Source organism: Trichomycterus rosablanca, chromosome 3, assembly GCF_030014385.1.
Source record: "Trichomycterus rosablanca isolate fTriRos1 chromosome 3, fTriRos1.hap1, whole genome shotgun sequence".
NCBI lineage: Eukaryota > Metazoa > Chordata > Actinopteri > Siluriformes > Trichomycteridae > Trichomycterus > Trichomycterus rosablanca.
In genome coordinates this window covers 21,673,941-21,689,756 of record NC_085990.1, presented here as the reverse complement: position 1 = coordinate 21,689,756, position 15,816 = coordinate 21,673,941, and the positions used below count along the sequence as shown (strand labels likewise).

Genomic DNA, 15,816 nt, shown 5'->3' with positions numbered 1-15,816 from the left:
AACCTTTGTTAAAATGTAATTTTGTGATCTGCATTTTATTGACAGAAGCAAAAAGAAAATATTTTATTGTTTTCACTGATCGTTGAAATATAAATTTAATGCTGGCAAATCACTCCAAAAAAAGTTGGAACAGGGGCAAAATAAGTGTGAAAAGTAGATAGAATATTGAAGGGAAGGTGTTTTGCTTTCACCAATAAGCAGATAAATTGGTAAGAGGTGAAGAAATCATGATCAAGTATAAATGGAGGTTCCACCAAAGCTTCAGCAGGCAATGATGGTTGGTGGTTCACCACAGACCTTGTTAGAGAATTGTCAATCAGTTAAAAAAAACATTTTTCACTGCAAGATTGCAAATAATTTAGGTCTTTCATAACCTACTTTACACAAAGAAATCTTATTCTCAGTCTGTGTAGGGCAAAAACAGAAGACACTACTAAATTAGTGTGACCTTTGAGCCCTTAGGCAACATGGCATTACAAACTGTCATGTTACAGTGACAAAAATAGCCACATGGGCTTGGGAGTACTTCACAAATCTGTTGTCACACAGCCCCCCATTGCATCAAGAAATGCAACCTGAAACTCTTATACAAAGAGAAAACCAGACATCAGTTCTATGCAGAAACACCACAGAGATCTCTGGGCCCAAGCTCATCTTAAAGATAAGTCAGATGAGTCCATGTTTTAGCTTGTTCTCTGAAAAAAAGGACATTCTCTCTTACAAAGATAAAAAGGGCCATCAAGACTGTTGTCAGCGAAAGCAGTAAAACCCAAGAACTGTCATGGCATGAGGGTGCTTTAGTGTCTGCAGCATGGGTGACTTGAAAGTACTATTGATGCCAAGGAGTATATTTTGATTTTTCTGCAAACTTAATGGTTATTTCAACAAAACAATGTTAGTCCCCATTCTGCATGCACTACAACAGTGTGGCCTCATAGACATGGAGTGTGAGTGCTTAACTGGCCTGCCTGCCATCCAGATCTGTCTATTAAAAACAAATGGTACATTATGAAACAGGACTGTTGAGCAATTAATGTCCTCAGTTCCCTAAACATTATAGGAAAGGTGATGGAACACAGTGCTAAACATGACCCTGTCCACTGATGGTCTGTTACTCTAATCTGACCACATTTTTCAGTAACGAGTAATCTAACGCGTTACTATTTCCAATCCAGTAATCAGATTAAAGTTACTTATCCAAGTTACTGTGCGTTACTATTTTTGTCATTTTCCTTAGTGAAAAGATATTTTTGCTTTCTTCTTGCCAGGGGGTGGCCAGTGGTTGCCATGGCCACCATAAAGTAATCTTCGGCCACCACTCTGCCCCCCCCCCCAACTTCATTGTATTTTGTAAATATAAACACATTAAGATATCTGATGTCAGCAACACTCAAAAAAAAGTTGGGACAGGGTCAGTGATGGCATAGTTACCTTGAAAAAGTAATCTGATTACTGATTACTCCTTTAAAAAGTAACTTAGTTACTTTATGGATTACTTGATTTTAAAAGTTACTAAGTTAGATTACAAGTTACTTTATTAGTTATATAATGCCACCGCTTTGCCGGCAATTTTTTTGCGGAAGCATTTCTGCACGCAGGAGCAGCGCACCTCAGATGAGTAGTTCTTCACCAAAACAGTGCAGTAATACACTCAACATAAATGTCAACCACCAACACAATTACAGAAGTAGTACTATTTAGTAGTTTTCGTGGCGCACTACGAGTGCGCCAGCTGGCTCTGCGCATTCCAGTGTTGCCGGATTGGGCGATTATCCGCCAAATTGGGCGGATTTTGTTGGAAAACTATTTAATAGCAGGTAAATAACACTTCTATTTAAAAGAAAATCTTCCGTTTTAAGAAGCTCCAGCATTGTAGAAGGCTATTAAAAGTAAAGTCAATTTTCAATGCTGATTTAGCGTAATAGTGTTGGTCAGTCTGTATCATATTCTTGAAAGAAAATTAAAATTTGTTTTCCATGCATTCACACTAGCATGTTCTGGGATTCAATTGAGTCTCATCAGTACACACAAGTTGGCAGCCAAATGATAAAGTATTGCAAAGGAATATCTTTGAAATATTCCGCATTATATAACTAATAAAGTAACTTGTAATCTAACTTAGTAACTTTTAAAATCAAGTAATCCATAAAGTAACTAAGTTACTTTTTAAAGGAGTAATCAGTAATCAGATTACTTTTTCAAGGTAACTATGCCATCACTGACCCTGTCCCAACTTTTTTTTGAGTGTTGCTGACATCAGATATCTTAATGTGTTTATATTTACAAAATACAATGAAGTTGATCTGCAAAAACATTGTAAATCTTTTCTTTCTGCTGTTGTCAAATTGTAAATATTCAAGACAATTTAACAAATCATTTTCTTTTTTTTATTGCATTTTACAAAATGTCTGAACTTTGCTGGAAAGGGGTTTTATGAAAATAAGTAAATTATGGAAAAAAAAAAAATGAACACGAGCATTTCACTCTCAATATTTTTAGCCATTTTAGTTGTGCAAGAGGTAGTTTTCTCTCCAGGTTTTGCATAGGAATGCATTAATTTTCTCTACAGTCAGATTCATCTTCATCTTTTGCATGACAATGCATAATTCATTAGCTGCTAGTGGATTTAAATAGGTTCAGTAATGTTTTATTTTAAATTGCCATAGTTGTTTTTTCTTAAATGTCACACAGATCTGTTTTTGTCAGACCTGTATTCTGACTGCTCTATAAAGCTGATGTGAACTTTTGTCTTTACATGTAAGTCACTTTATATTTGGTTTAATTTGTAGGCTGTAGATATTTTTTAAATGTCACACAAATCTGTTTTTGTCCAACCTGTATGAAATTATGGGTGCTGTATAAAGCAGATATGATCTTTATCAAATATTGCTATTGATGATACATATTGTTTACATATTTGTTTTGGTAAAACATGGAGAGGCAGTTTATTTTGATATGGAGGTCTGTTTATAACCCAGATAAAAACTTGGCTTGTAATGCAAATGTCTTTTAAACTTATTTTTCTCAAAGGAAATACTGATTCCTACACAGTGGCATGTTCACTGAATAGATGAATTGAGCAGATCCTAACTCTACAGCAAGGCCATAATCACGCCCCACATAATATTCAGATATGCTAAAAATGTCCCACAAACTAGCCATGTAAAAATATAAATGCAGAAATCACTATTCATCCGCCCCTCCACTCATTTAAATCATAGGTCCAAAATCTGGAGAAATGTCTTCAAGGTTAAAAGGAAAGCAGTGTGAATGACAGTTGAACTGAATAAAGAACTCACTGTGAATTTTGAACAGTAAAAAGGCAGTAAATGGGGCTAAACTGGATGAATAGGTCACCTATAATTCAATACAAAAAACTTAGTCTGGATTAACAAAAGACAATTGGCTGGTGATAGTGTTCCTAACATCCCTCCATTCCTTCTCCACTTTCTGTGTATGCCATCAGCTGTCTGTAGTATAGGTAAAGTGCAGTTACATTTTCGTTTATTTTATGTACATTTATTGGTTTTTAGTTTTAGTTTAGTTTAGTTTTTTTATAAAACCACATATGCACAGACAGACATGTCATACTTCAGTGACCTTTTTGTGGATATCCCTTTCAATTGACAGCTGCAGAAAATCAGAGAGCTTTTGTAACCCACTTTAGTTTCTAGGCTGAGTTTTAATCAGCTTTGGTTTAGTGAATGATATATCTAGTGAAAAACTAATCTGACTATGCTTCAGGGCACATTAGCACAGCTTTGACATTGTTAAATGGGAGAGCATATGAAGAGTGGAATACCTTAAGTTCTGTGACAAGATTTTCTTCCTCCACATCATAAAACTGGCACACATCTCTGACAGATAGGGCAACTCTGTCATTTGTCATGCCCATCCAGTAACTTAGAATGGCAAGGTAATTAAGATGTGATAATTGTCAGACAACCAATTCAGTTCACAGGTCAGTGTACATAGATTGGTGCATTTTCACAAACACATCATGTTTCAGAGATTTGACCATGAAAGTGTATAGCATCTCAAGTAGATCAAAAAGGTGGCTTGCTTTAGCACTCTTTACAAAGACCAGACTGAGACTGTGAGCATGTGCACATAAAACACAGTGCACAAACTTTCCCACATTATCACGCATGTAGCGATACCCTTTACTGCACTGTATCACATTATATCCAATGCAGAGGCACCTCTTCATTAGAGGAGCACTTAATTGGGCAATTCATCATGCTCTTATCTGTAGGAGTACCCTATACAGCACTGCATCCCATTTTCTCCACTGGAAAGGGTACCCTCTGGGTCAGTCAAGTAGGTTCAGCATAGAGGGCACTTCATAACAGCTCTCCATTCTAATGGAGAACCCATTAAGACAAATAATAATAAGGGGCTTACATATAGCTAAGTTTATTGGAAAGTAAGTTAGCCTGCATGTATGATGTAGTACACTATCATTCAGACATTATGAGCAAGAGGGAGGGTTGCAGTGCCATTTGCCAAATATTTCAAGCTGTCAATACTCCATGTGTGTAATTTAGTCATTTGTAATTAACAGCTTTGAGTAGTGAAAGTAAATACAACCCCAAATCAGAAAAAGTTAAATCAGGGACAGAAAATCAGGGACAGTATGGAAAATGCAAATCAAATAAAAATGCAGTATTCCTTACATTTACTTTGATTGCAAACAGTTTGAACCCAAGATATTTCATGTTTTGTTTGCTCAACTTAATTTCATATGTTAAAATACAGTACCCCCATTCCTGCATTTCAGGCCTCCAAAAAAAGTTGGGACGGGGGCAGTTTAGTTCTAGTAATGAGGTGAAAAAACTAAATAATGATGTGATTCCAAACAGGTGATGTCAACAGGTGATTGTTATCATGGTTTGGTACAAAAGCAGCATCCAGGAAAGGCTGATATCTGATATCTCCAGTTTGTCAAGAAATTTGTGAAAGAATTATTGAAATGTTTAAAAACAATGTACCTCTAAGAAAGATTGGAAGGAATTTGCAGGAAGGAATTTTCCCTCTACAGTGCATAATATCATTAAACAATTCAAGGAATCGGGAGGAATTGCAGTGCGTAAAGGTCAAAGTTTAAGCTGAACGCCCATGATCTTTGATCCCTCAGACGGCACTGCATCAAGAACTGAGGGATTACTTTGGCAAACCTTTGTCAACCTTTTATTGTGCAAAAAAGAAGCCTTATGTTAACCATGTCCAGAAGCGGCATCAACTTCTTTTGGCTTGGAGGCATCTAGGATGGACCATCACACAGTGGAAACGTGTATAGTGGTCAGAAGAATCAGCATTCCAAGTGTTTTTTGGAAAAAATGGACGTTGTGTACTCCGGACCAAAGATGAAAAGTACCATCCAGACTGTTATCAGCAACAAGTCCAAAAGCCAGGGTCTGTCATGGTATGGGGTTGTGTCAGTGCCCATGGCAAAAGTAATTTACACTTCTGTGATGGCAGCATGGCTGTGGAAGAAGAGGGTATGGGTACTGGACTGGCCTGAATGCAGCCCTGACCTGTCCCCAATAGAGAATGTGTGGAGAATTTTGAAACGAAAAATGCGTCAACGACGACCCCATACCGTTGCACATCTTAAGACGTGTTTGCAGGAAGAATGGGACAAAATAAAACCTGAAATACTAAATCACTTGGTATCCTCTGTGCCAAAACAACTTTTAAGTGTGGTGAAAAGGAATTGCAACATTACAAAGTGGTAAATGCTGTTTCATTTTTTTGGAATGTGTTGCAGGCCTGAAATGCAGGAATGGATGTTTATTAATAAATAAAATGAAGTTGACCAAAAAAAAAAAAAGAAATATCTCAGGTTCATCCTGTCTGCAATTATATAAAAGTCAAAGTAAATGTAAGAAACTCTGTGTTTTTTTATTATTTGCATTTTCCATGCTGTCCCAACTCTTATACAGACAATGGTGGGCTAGTCCAAACAATGAGAATGCCAGAGGGGATTCCTCATAACTGCTGAAATTATGACCTCTACTGGTTGATGGTGCCTGCACAGAGATGGAAAGATGGGGGATAATGGAGATTGGTGCATGACTCCTTGTGCATAATACGGATCTCCATATTAAACCACCTCGTCTAGGTGAAAGTTTTTGGCTACTGCACATGTGTCGGAGGGGGCGTGTGTTAGTCATGGCCCACCTCAGTCAGAAGTGAAGTCAGCATTAGTAGAGATAGTAAAATGTGGTCAGGTAGTTGAATTCAACTAGATCAAGAGGAAAACCAAGGAAAAATCTATTTAAAATAGAAAAAGCCAAAGAATTCCAGAAATGTTTATAGCAGAAACTAAGGAAGGCCCCTAAAAGAGTGAAAAGATGGGACTTCAGCTCAATATGAAGAAAACAAAAATAGTGACAACCACTAACTTTACCATTGATGAAGAGTATGTTGAAGTAGTGGATAATTTTGCCTACTCACATCAGTTATTTAAATCAAAGGATCCAGCAGTCAGGAAATGTGAAGGAACTAGAAAAAAATATAATCATAATAAATAGTGAGTTACTTCGTCACTATTGGCAGCTGTGAATCTGACAGGGTGGCTATGACATGTGGAATCCCCCAGGGATCAGTTCTCGGACCTCTTCTGTTCAGTCTTTATATGCTGCCATTAGGCCAAATGCTACAGGCTAACAACATTGATTACCATAGTTATGCAGATGACACACAGATATATCTGGCTCTCTCACCAGATGATTACAGCCCAATAGATTCACTGTGTCAGTGTCTGGAGAACATCAATAACTGGATGAGCCAGAATTTTTTACAGTTAAATAAGGACAAAACAGAGATTGTTGTGTTTGGCAGCAAAGAAAAGAGGTCTAGTGTCAGTGAACACCTCAGTTCCCGGGCTCTAAAAACCAAAGACCAAGTCCGAAATCTTGGTGTTCTAATAGACTCAGATCTCACATTTACCAGCCATATAAAAACCATCACCAAAACAGCCTTCTACCATCTTAGAAATATAGCCAAAATCAAGGGTCTAGTGTGCCAACAAGACCTAGAGAAGCTGATCCATGCTTTTATCTCCAGTAGGGTGGACTATTGTAATGGTCTCTTAACTGGACTTCCCAAAAAGACCATTAAACAGTTACAGCTCATTCAGAACACTGCAGCTAGAGTTTTAACTAAGACGAAGAGAACTGAGCACATCACTCCAGTTCTAAAATCTCTACACTGGCTTCCGGTTAGTTACAGAATAGAATTTAAAGTGCTGCTACTGGTCTATAAATCAATGAATGGGTTCGGCCCAGAATACATCTCAGAAATGTTTAGAGAATATAAACCCAGTAGATCTCTTAGATCGATGGACTCAGGTCAGCTAGTTGAGCCCAGAGTCCAAACTAAACATGGTGAAGCAGCATTTAGCTGTTGGGCTGCAAATAACTGGAACAGACTGCCAGGAGATATTAGATGTTCCTTAAATGTAGAAATCTTTAAAGCCAGGTTAAAAACTTTTCTTTTTTCTTGTGCCTATGATTGAGCTTGAAATGTTTGTTATTACCCTCATTTTACCATATTTCTTTGTGTTTTTCATGCTATTAATAATTTTTTTATAGAGTATTGTATGAGTGTTTGTTGACATTACTGCGGTAAGTTGTGTAGTTTAATGAATCAGTACTAGGTGATGCTGTGTGTTCCACCTCGGTGGGAATCAGACGACGCTGTGTAATACCGTCTGGCCCATAGTACTAGAAAAGGTGACGTTGTGTGTTCCACCTGACCCGTAGTTTAAGGATAAACAGTAAAGACGTCTGGGACGCCTGTCTATGTAAGACAGAGATATCACCATGGACGAAATCGCTATAGGAGCGTCATTGTGTGGCAGTAGAACTGGAACACTGTACTATTGGTGATGACCGGTAGTATAAGTTACTTTGTCTGCTGTTGTCTGTGGGATAGTCTTAGTATTTAGTACTGTAATTTACCCGTTATTATGTATAATTAATCACTTATAATAATGTGTATCTCTCTTATTTTAATTTTATATTCTCTAAACTGTAGGGTATATTTTACTATATTTTCCTTTAGTTTTAATGTTCTTAATTTTTATCTCTCTTGTTTGAATTTCATGTTCTTAATTGTAACTAAATGTTTTTCTGAGGTTCTAGATCTCAGGAATGTTTTAATGCTTTTAATTTTTCCTTATGTAAAGCACTTTGAATTGCCACTGTGTATGAAAGGTGCTATACAATAAACTTGCCTTGCCTTGCCTTGCCTTGCCTAATAGTAATAATTAACATGTTACAATTGTGGGGCTTTGTAGTAAACTTCAGATGCTAAATTGACTTGTCTCCTATGTTCTGTAAATAAAGGTCTATTGTATCAAATAACAGATTGTATTAAATAATAAAATAGTCATCTCTTGGCCCAGTAACCAGTGTGCATTGGCCCTCTGTGAGTTGAGGTGTGAGGTATTGATGTAAAATTGCAGATTGGCTACAGAAGGTGTGTAATGTGTATGTGAAACAGTGGCTGAGTGTGAAACTGGAAAGTGTTCCTACAGCTCTTCGGCTGTGAAGGAAGGAGGAAATAAGAGAAGAGGACCAAAAGGGGGAAGAGGGACAAAAGGAGAGAGGCTAGGTACATAGCAGTGCATTTCAGTTTTTTTGGTTATACCTTTGAGGCATTCAGCAATAAATGTTAATCTGTCTCTGCAGTAAGCTTGTGTTAGATTTTAGTTACACTTATGTCGATATACTTATGGTATGACTAGTATTTCTGCTCTTCTCATCGCTTATGAGCTGATGAGCTGAGAATGCAGTTTGAAGGTTGTTTTGGCTAATTTTGTTCTTGTTGATCAAAACTGCCCTTCTCTCTAAAACCTTCTCATGTAGTTTAGCCTTCACACACACACACATATTTAGACACTTTCTCTCTCACACACACATACTTTTCTGGTCTTTATAAAAACTCTGTTTTCTTTCAATAAACTAAGGCATTCATACTTTGACTTTGGTGTCTGGTCTGAGTGCTTTCCTCGTGCACGAGATTCAACGAATGATTCTTCTCCTGCTTAAGTTCTACTGTAGTCTAGTCTAATATAAGGGACAGGCCTTTCAGTAAAATAGAGAAACTACCTGACAAATGTTAATACCTAACAAATGGTGGAGAATGCGGGCATCAATCAGGTAAGTGATCTTCTCCAAGATTATTTATCTGTTGAATTGCCGATCTGTTTCTCTGTTCTGAGGAAATATTGTGTTGAAATTGTTCAACATTGGGAGTACTGTTCAGAATACGTAGAGATTGGAAGTTCCAAAGCTACTTATCTGATTACTCTGTTTTGTTAGTACTGTTCAGAATACGTAGAGATTGGAAGCTCCAAAGCTACTTATCTGATTACTAGCAGTCTGTTATAAGGATCCTTGTTTATTTTGTGTATTTCCTCAGACACTCTTCCTGTCCTTTTTACTTCTATTTTTACAGATTTTATTATTCTGTAATTTTGGGAGAGGAGTCATTCTTTGAATTATATGTGTGTTGGTTACTAACACTGTCTTATTGTCTTGTAAGGAATGGGGACCCAAAATTCCAAAATTAAATATGATTGTTCTAAATTGCACGAAACACCTAAACAATGGCTTGATAGATTGGGACAAAGTACTTACACAGGAATGTGGATAGATATTTTACATGGTTGTACAAAAAATATAGGATTCAGACCTTTTGCTGGAGCTCTTCCAGCTGAACACTCTAATGCATCTATTTCTTGTGTACAGGATGTCCAGAGGGTACTGTCAAAAGGACTGGTAAAAAGGTTAATTGTTATTTTTGTGGAAAACGTGGTCACTGGGAGCGTGACTGTTATAAAAAACAACGGGAACAAGGTTCAGGCTCGAATCAGAATAAAGGTAAAGGCGAGTCCAATGGTAAGAAAAAGAATGGAAAGCCAAAATGCTCTTACTCTCAGAAACAGCAGTCTCCACCTCCTGCCAACCCACGGTGGACTTCTGGCCCCGCCCAGTGGGCACCACTACCAATGATGGTGTATCAAGCTACACCCACTGCACTTCCTCCTGTTTCTGATGCACAATAGGGCTGCCCACAAACCGGAGATTCTGCAGTGCAAATTGATTGGTCCTGTTTGACTACTACTTTATCTGACAAATTCTCTACCTTGCCTTTGTTGTCTTTACAGGTGGGAGATGAGGTTTATGATTTTCTGGTGGACACTGGTGCCACTTGCTCTTCTCTCAGTGGTCGTCAGTACATTGGACCAGTCTCTAATAACACAATGCGGTCTGTGGGAATTGAGGGAATCTCAACCGATTGTCCACTTACACATCCTTTGCCTGTTGATACAGTATTGCAACCTACTATTTCTTTACACACCGTTTTGTGGTTATTCCAAATTCACATTTTAACTTGCTTGGACGCGATTTAATGCACAAACTTGACGTCACTATTTCCTTCTACCCCGATGCTTGTGTCTTCTCTGTTTCAGATGACAATCCACAGTCACAAGATGTACAGTGCTCTTATGCTCTTGCTTCTTTCACTATTCCTGACAACCTGTCCTCAGTTCCAGTTTCACTGTGGGCAACCCACAAGAATGAGGCAGGCATCATCCCATGCAATCCCTATCAGGCTCATTTAAAGACAAGGGAACCTGTGTTTGTAAAACAATACCCATTGTCTGTCGATAAGGAGATTGGGATACAACCTGTTATCTCTTCATTGTTAGCTCAGGGTATTATTGTTCCTACTGTGTCTGCCTATAATAGCTCTGTCAACCCAGTTTTAAAAGCAGATGGTACTTACAGATTCACACAAGATCTTAGAAAGATCAATGACCACATTGTTCCTATTGCTCCTGTAGTACCTGATGTGGGTATCATTCTCACATCTATCCCAGCCTCTTATCAGTGGTACACTGTTGTAGACATCTGTTCCGCTTTTTTTCTATTCCTGTACATCCTGACACTCAATCTCTTTTTGCCTTCACTTCAAAATTTGCAGTACACATGGACCAGAATGCCACAGGGTTTTGTTGATAGTCCAGCAGTTTTTTCTGCTGTAGTCAGACATGTGTTGGAGGGTCTTGTCTTACCCCTGGATTCTACACTCATCACTTATGCTGACGACTTGTTGGTTGCTGCTAAGACTGAGGACATCTGTCACCATGCTTCTCTTCTGCTGCTACGTCACCTCACACAATGTGGATTTAAGGTATCACTGCATAAACTACAGTATTGCAAAGGCACTGTACAGTATTTGGGTTTCACCCTGAACAAAGGCTGTAGGAGTTTGTCTAACGCCAGAAAGACTGTTATTAGCAACATTCCCAAGCCAAAGACTGTTAAAGCCATGCTAAGTTTTCTAGGACTTGTCAATTACTGTAGGCAGTATATCAGCGAAGTATCTCATTTCAACTGAATTCTGCGAGAAGGATGTTCTTCTACCGATCTGACAGCTAAGGTTGAGTGGACTTCAGAGAAAACAGCAGCATTTTAAGCTCTTAAGTCAGCTCTCTGTTCAGTACCAGCTCTTGGATTACCCAGGTATGACCTACCATTCCACCTCTATGTCTGCGATCATGGATCAATGGATCATCTGTTTCCGCTGTGCTTGCGCAAGAGCATGGTGGACCAGGTTTGAGGCCTGTGGCTTATCTGTCACTATGATGGTGCAGGATGCTCAGAAAATTGTCCTTTCACATCCACTGATCCTGCACACACCTCACCAGGTCATACACATCCTACACAACATACAGACACAGCACATCACAGCTCAACGTAGATCAGGCTATGAAGTCATCCTCTGTTCCACTGAGAACCTCACCATTAAATCGCTGTCCTCAGCCACTTCTCCTGCTCGACTGCTTCAAGATTTATTGCAGCAATCTGGCAGTGAAGTGGATACTGATCATGATTGTTTGGCGTCCATTCATGAGTCTTCTAGCATCAGACCTGACTTGTCTCCTACTCCTCTGCAAGAGGGGACACATGTGTTTGTTGATGGTTCTTGTTCAAAACCTAATAATTCCACTTTTCTTTGTGGATATGCTGTGTGTAAGCTGCCAAATATTGTGGTTGAGGCTTCCTCCCTTTCTTACAAATCAGCTCAAGCAGCTGAATTGGTTGCACTCACTTGTGCTTGCACTATTTTTTCAGGGCAACCTGTTACTATTTACACTGATTCCAGATATGCATTTGGCATGGCTCATGATTTTGGAAAAATCTGGTCTGCCAGAGGCTTTGTTTCTGCAGATGGTAAGCCCATTTCCAATTCTCAATTGGTTTCTGATCTTATTCAAGCCTGCACTTTGCCTTCTCAACTTGCTATGGTTAAACTTAAAGGTCATGACCCGTCTGACTTTACTATAGCCAAAGGTAATGCGCTGGCTGACATGGCAGCCAAACAGGCGGCCCAGGGGCTGCTAGTCCCTGATAATTTGTCTTTTCCATCTGATAGTTTCACCTGCATGGACCATCCTCTGCTTTCACATTTAGTAGACATCTCATACTTACAAGCTCATCCTTCTCAAGCTGACCTTTCTCATTGGGCTAAACATGGCTGTTTACCAAGTGAGGACGGCATTGTTCGTGATTCTCAACATCGTGTAGCCCTCCCATCTTCCGTTCTTCCGTTTCTCGTTCGACACTTTCATGGTGTGTCTCACGTTTCAAAGAGGGGAGTGGTACAGATGATTGAAAAGCATTTTTGTATTCATGCAGTTAGCTCTACAGTAGCACTTTTACTTAACTCATGTTTAATCTGTGCTAGAGTAAATAACACCACTGCAGGCAGCAAACATGATTCCTTGCCACCACCTGAGCAACCTTTTACACACCTACAGATTGACTTTACACTTATGCCACCTTGCAGTCGTATAAAATATCTGCTGGTTGTAGTAGATAGATTTTCGAAATAGGTTAAAGGTTTCCCAACAGCTACTGAAAAGGCCGAAACTGTGGTCAAGATTTTGGCCCAGGAGATCTTCCCCAGGTATGGTCTTCCTGAGTGTATTGACAGTGATCAAGGTACACCGTTTACTTAATAATAATAATAATAATAATACATTTTATTTATATAGCGCTTTTCAGGACACTCAGAGTTACTCAAACACTGTGTAAGTACTTGCAGGTTAATTGGCATTTTCATATTCCTTATCATCCACAATCATCAGGTGTGGTAGAAAGAATGAATCGGACCCTCAAAGAGAGATTAACTAAGGCAATGATGGAAACTGGAAAAAAGTGGGTTGATCTACTGCCAGCTGTGTTGGCAGAAATTAGGATGACCCCCAGTGCAACTACAAAACTCTCTCCTTTTGAGGTGATTTTTGGGAAACCATTTCCTTGTCCGTGGGTGAAGGGTACTAACCAATTTCACTCCTCAGGTGACCTGGAGATGGCGATTTCAGACTATGCGGCGGCGTTAATTGAGAAATTGAGTGAAATTTGTGCTAAAGTCTCTGTTTCTCTCCCTCTGCCCTCAGAAAAACCCACACACCCATTTCAGCCTGGTGATCTTGTTTTGGTGAAATCTTTGAATCCTAGGAAGGTTGGTGATGCTGCCTATGGAAAACCCACAACAATTCTGGCTGTCACAAGGAGTGGAGTTCTGACGGATTCGCAACCACAGTGGATCCACACATCACGTCTCAAGAAATGCCCAACTGACTCAACTACGGCACCTCCATGCCCAACTCAGCCTGCGGGACGTGTTGTTAAGAAACAAGACAAGAATACTGATTCACATGATCTTGATTTAAACATTGCTACATTATTTGAATAATTATTTACTTCTCTTACATTTTAGTGCATTTTACGTGGAGTAAAAATGGGGTTCATCTGTGATGAATCTCGTCCCCAGATTCCATGATAATTGTTTTATTTAGGTCAGGCATTTTTTTGGCCTGAAAGAGGGGAACTGTTAGATTTTAGTTACACTTATGTCGATATACTTATGGTATGACTAGTATTTCTGCTCTTCTCATCGCTTATGAGCTGATGAGCTGAGAATGCAGTTTGAAGGTTGTTTTGGCTAATTTTGTTCTTGTTGATCAAAACTGTCCTCTCTAAAACCTTCTCATGTAGTTTAGCCTTCACACACACACACACACACACACACATATTTAGACACTTTCTCTCTCACACACACATACTTTTCTGGTCTTTATAAAAACTCTGTTTTCTTTCAATAAACTAAGGCATTCATACTTTGACTTTGGTGTCTGGTCTGAGTGCTTTCCTCGTGCACGAGATTCAACGAATGATTCTTCTCCGGCTTAAGTTCTAGTCTAGTCTAATTTAAGGGACAGGCCTTTCAGTAAATTAGAGAAACTACCTGACAAATGTTAATACCTAACAGCTTGGATTTGCATTGTTGTTGTTTGTGCCTGATGTGTGGCTGCCATTGCTTACTGTTCCCTTTAAAACAATCATTTTCAACTTTGGACTGCTGCACCTGCAATCCACACTTACCTTTTGGCCTCTTTGAAACTCATATTTGTTTGCAATCACTTGCTGGCTTCTCAACCTAGATAAATGTAATGCATTGTTATTATTTTTTGGGCTCATGGTATACTGGTGTTAAGTATAAGAAAAGGAGACAGATTGGCTTAATCCACATCTTGACAGACATTTAAATTGCAGATACTTGAAAGATAAACTCCTGCTTTTTCTGATTTTGTCATATTGGTCTCAGCATTTTTGTATAATCACAGAGCCCTCTGAAGTGTACCTTCTTTGCCACCTTGTCCAACCTGGGCACCCCTGACAGCTTTATGCCCACTCCACCATCTGCTGCAAGTGATATCTAGGGACTACCAAGCTGTCACATACCTATCATTAACATAATACCATATTTCTTCTTTTTTTCCTCCTTCTTTCCTCATATGTCCTCTTTCATATTTAAATATTCATTGATTGGTGCACATTTTATTAAGTTTTACGCCTAGATTTTTTTTGGTATGCTGTCACACCAGTACTAAATTCTTAGTGATGAAATTTTGGACTACTTCTCAAAAAGAAAATCTTTTGTGTTTAGAAGATAAATGTGAAGATGCATGGCCTCCTGTTTTATTCAATCATTCTTAAGTTTTATTTTTCTGTAGTTTTTATTAGTATCTGTGATGGTTTTATCATACCAAGTGGAATGTTGTCCGTTCTTGCTTGATACAAGACCACAGCTGCTCAACAGTCTATGGTTACCGTTGTTGTGGCTGCACTCCAGTCCAGAACTCCCCAACAGACTTTCCCATAGACTTAACTGAACTACCTTCTAGGCCAAAAAAGAAGAATGGGTAAAGGCTGGTTTCTCTTAAGGCTTCATTCTTGTAACATTTAGGTAGTTTGTCTTGCCACTGTTGCCCTTGGCTTGCTTATCGTGGGTTTTTGGTACATGGGGATGAATAAAGTAATTTTATTTTAAAAATGAAGTTGTATAAATAAAGTTTACAAAAATATAATTAACAATAAAATATTTTAAGGGATTTGCTAGAGAGCCCGACATTGGCAAGTTGGTCTAGTACTTTAACCAGTACCTTAACACACTAATACAGTAGTACCTTGTAACTCAACGCCCTTCGTCGACAATTTTGTACCCTTAAACTCAACTTTTTCCTTAAAGTCAACATGTTCAGTTTGTTTTATTTATTTCATTTATTTATGTAATATCAAATTAACAATGAACAGTTGCTTTGTTCAGCGCTCGGCTTGAGAGCGGTGCGGTAATGCGTCAAGTGTGAATATGAAACTGCATTTGTGTGGAATAACCGTCAGATTCACTCTGAAAGTGTCCACATGTATTTGTGTTCAGTTTCCTCAC

At 38.7% G+C, this 15,816-nt stretch overlaps 1 protein-coding gene across 1 annotated transcript in view; it reads left to right on the top strand.

Annotated features, from left to right (window-relative positions):
- Positions 1 to 15,816, top strand: part of dlgap1b (discs, large (Drosophila) homolog-associated protein 1b) — a 209,656-nt gene that overhangs the window by 40,419 nt on the left and 153,421 nt on the right. The window lies entirely within an intron of this gene.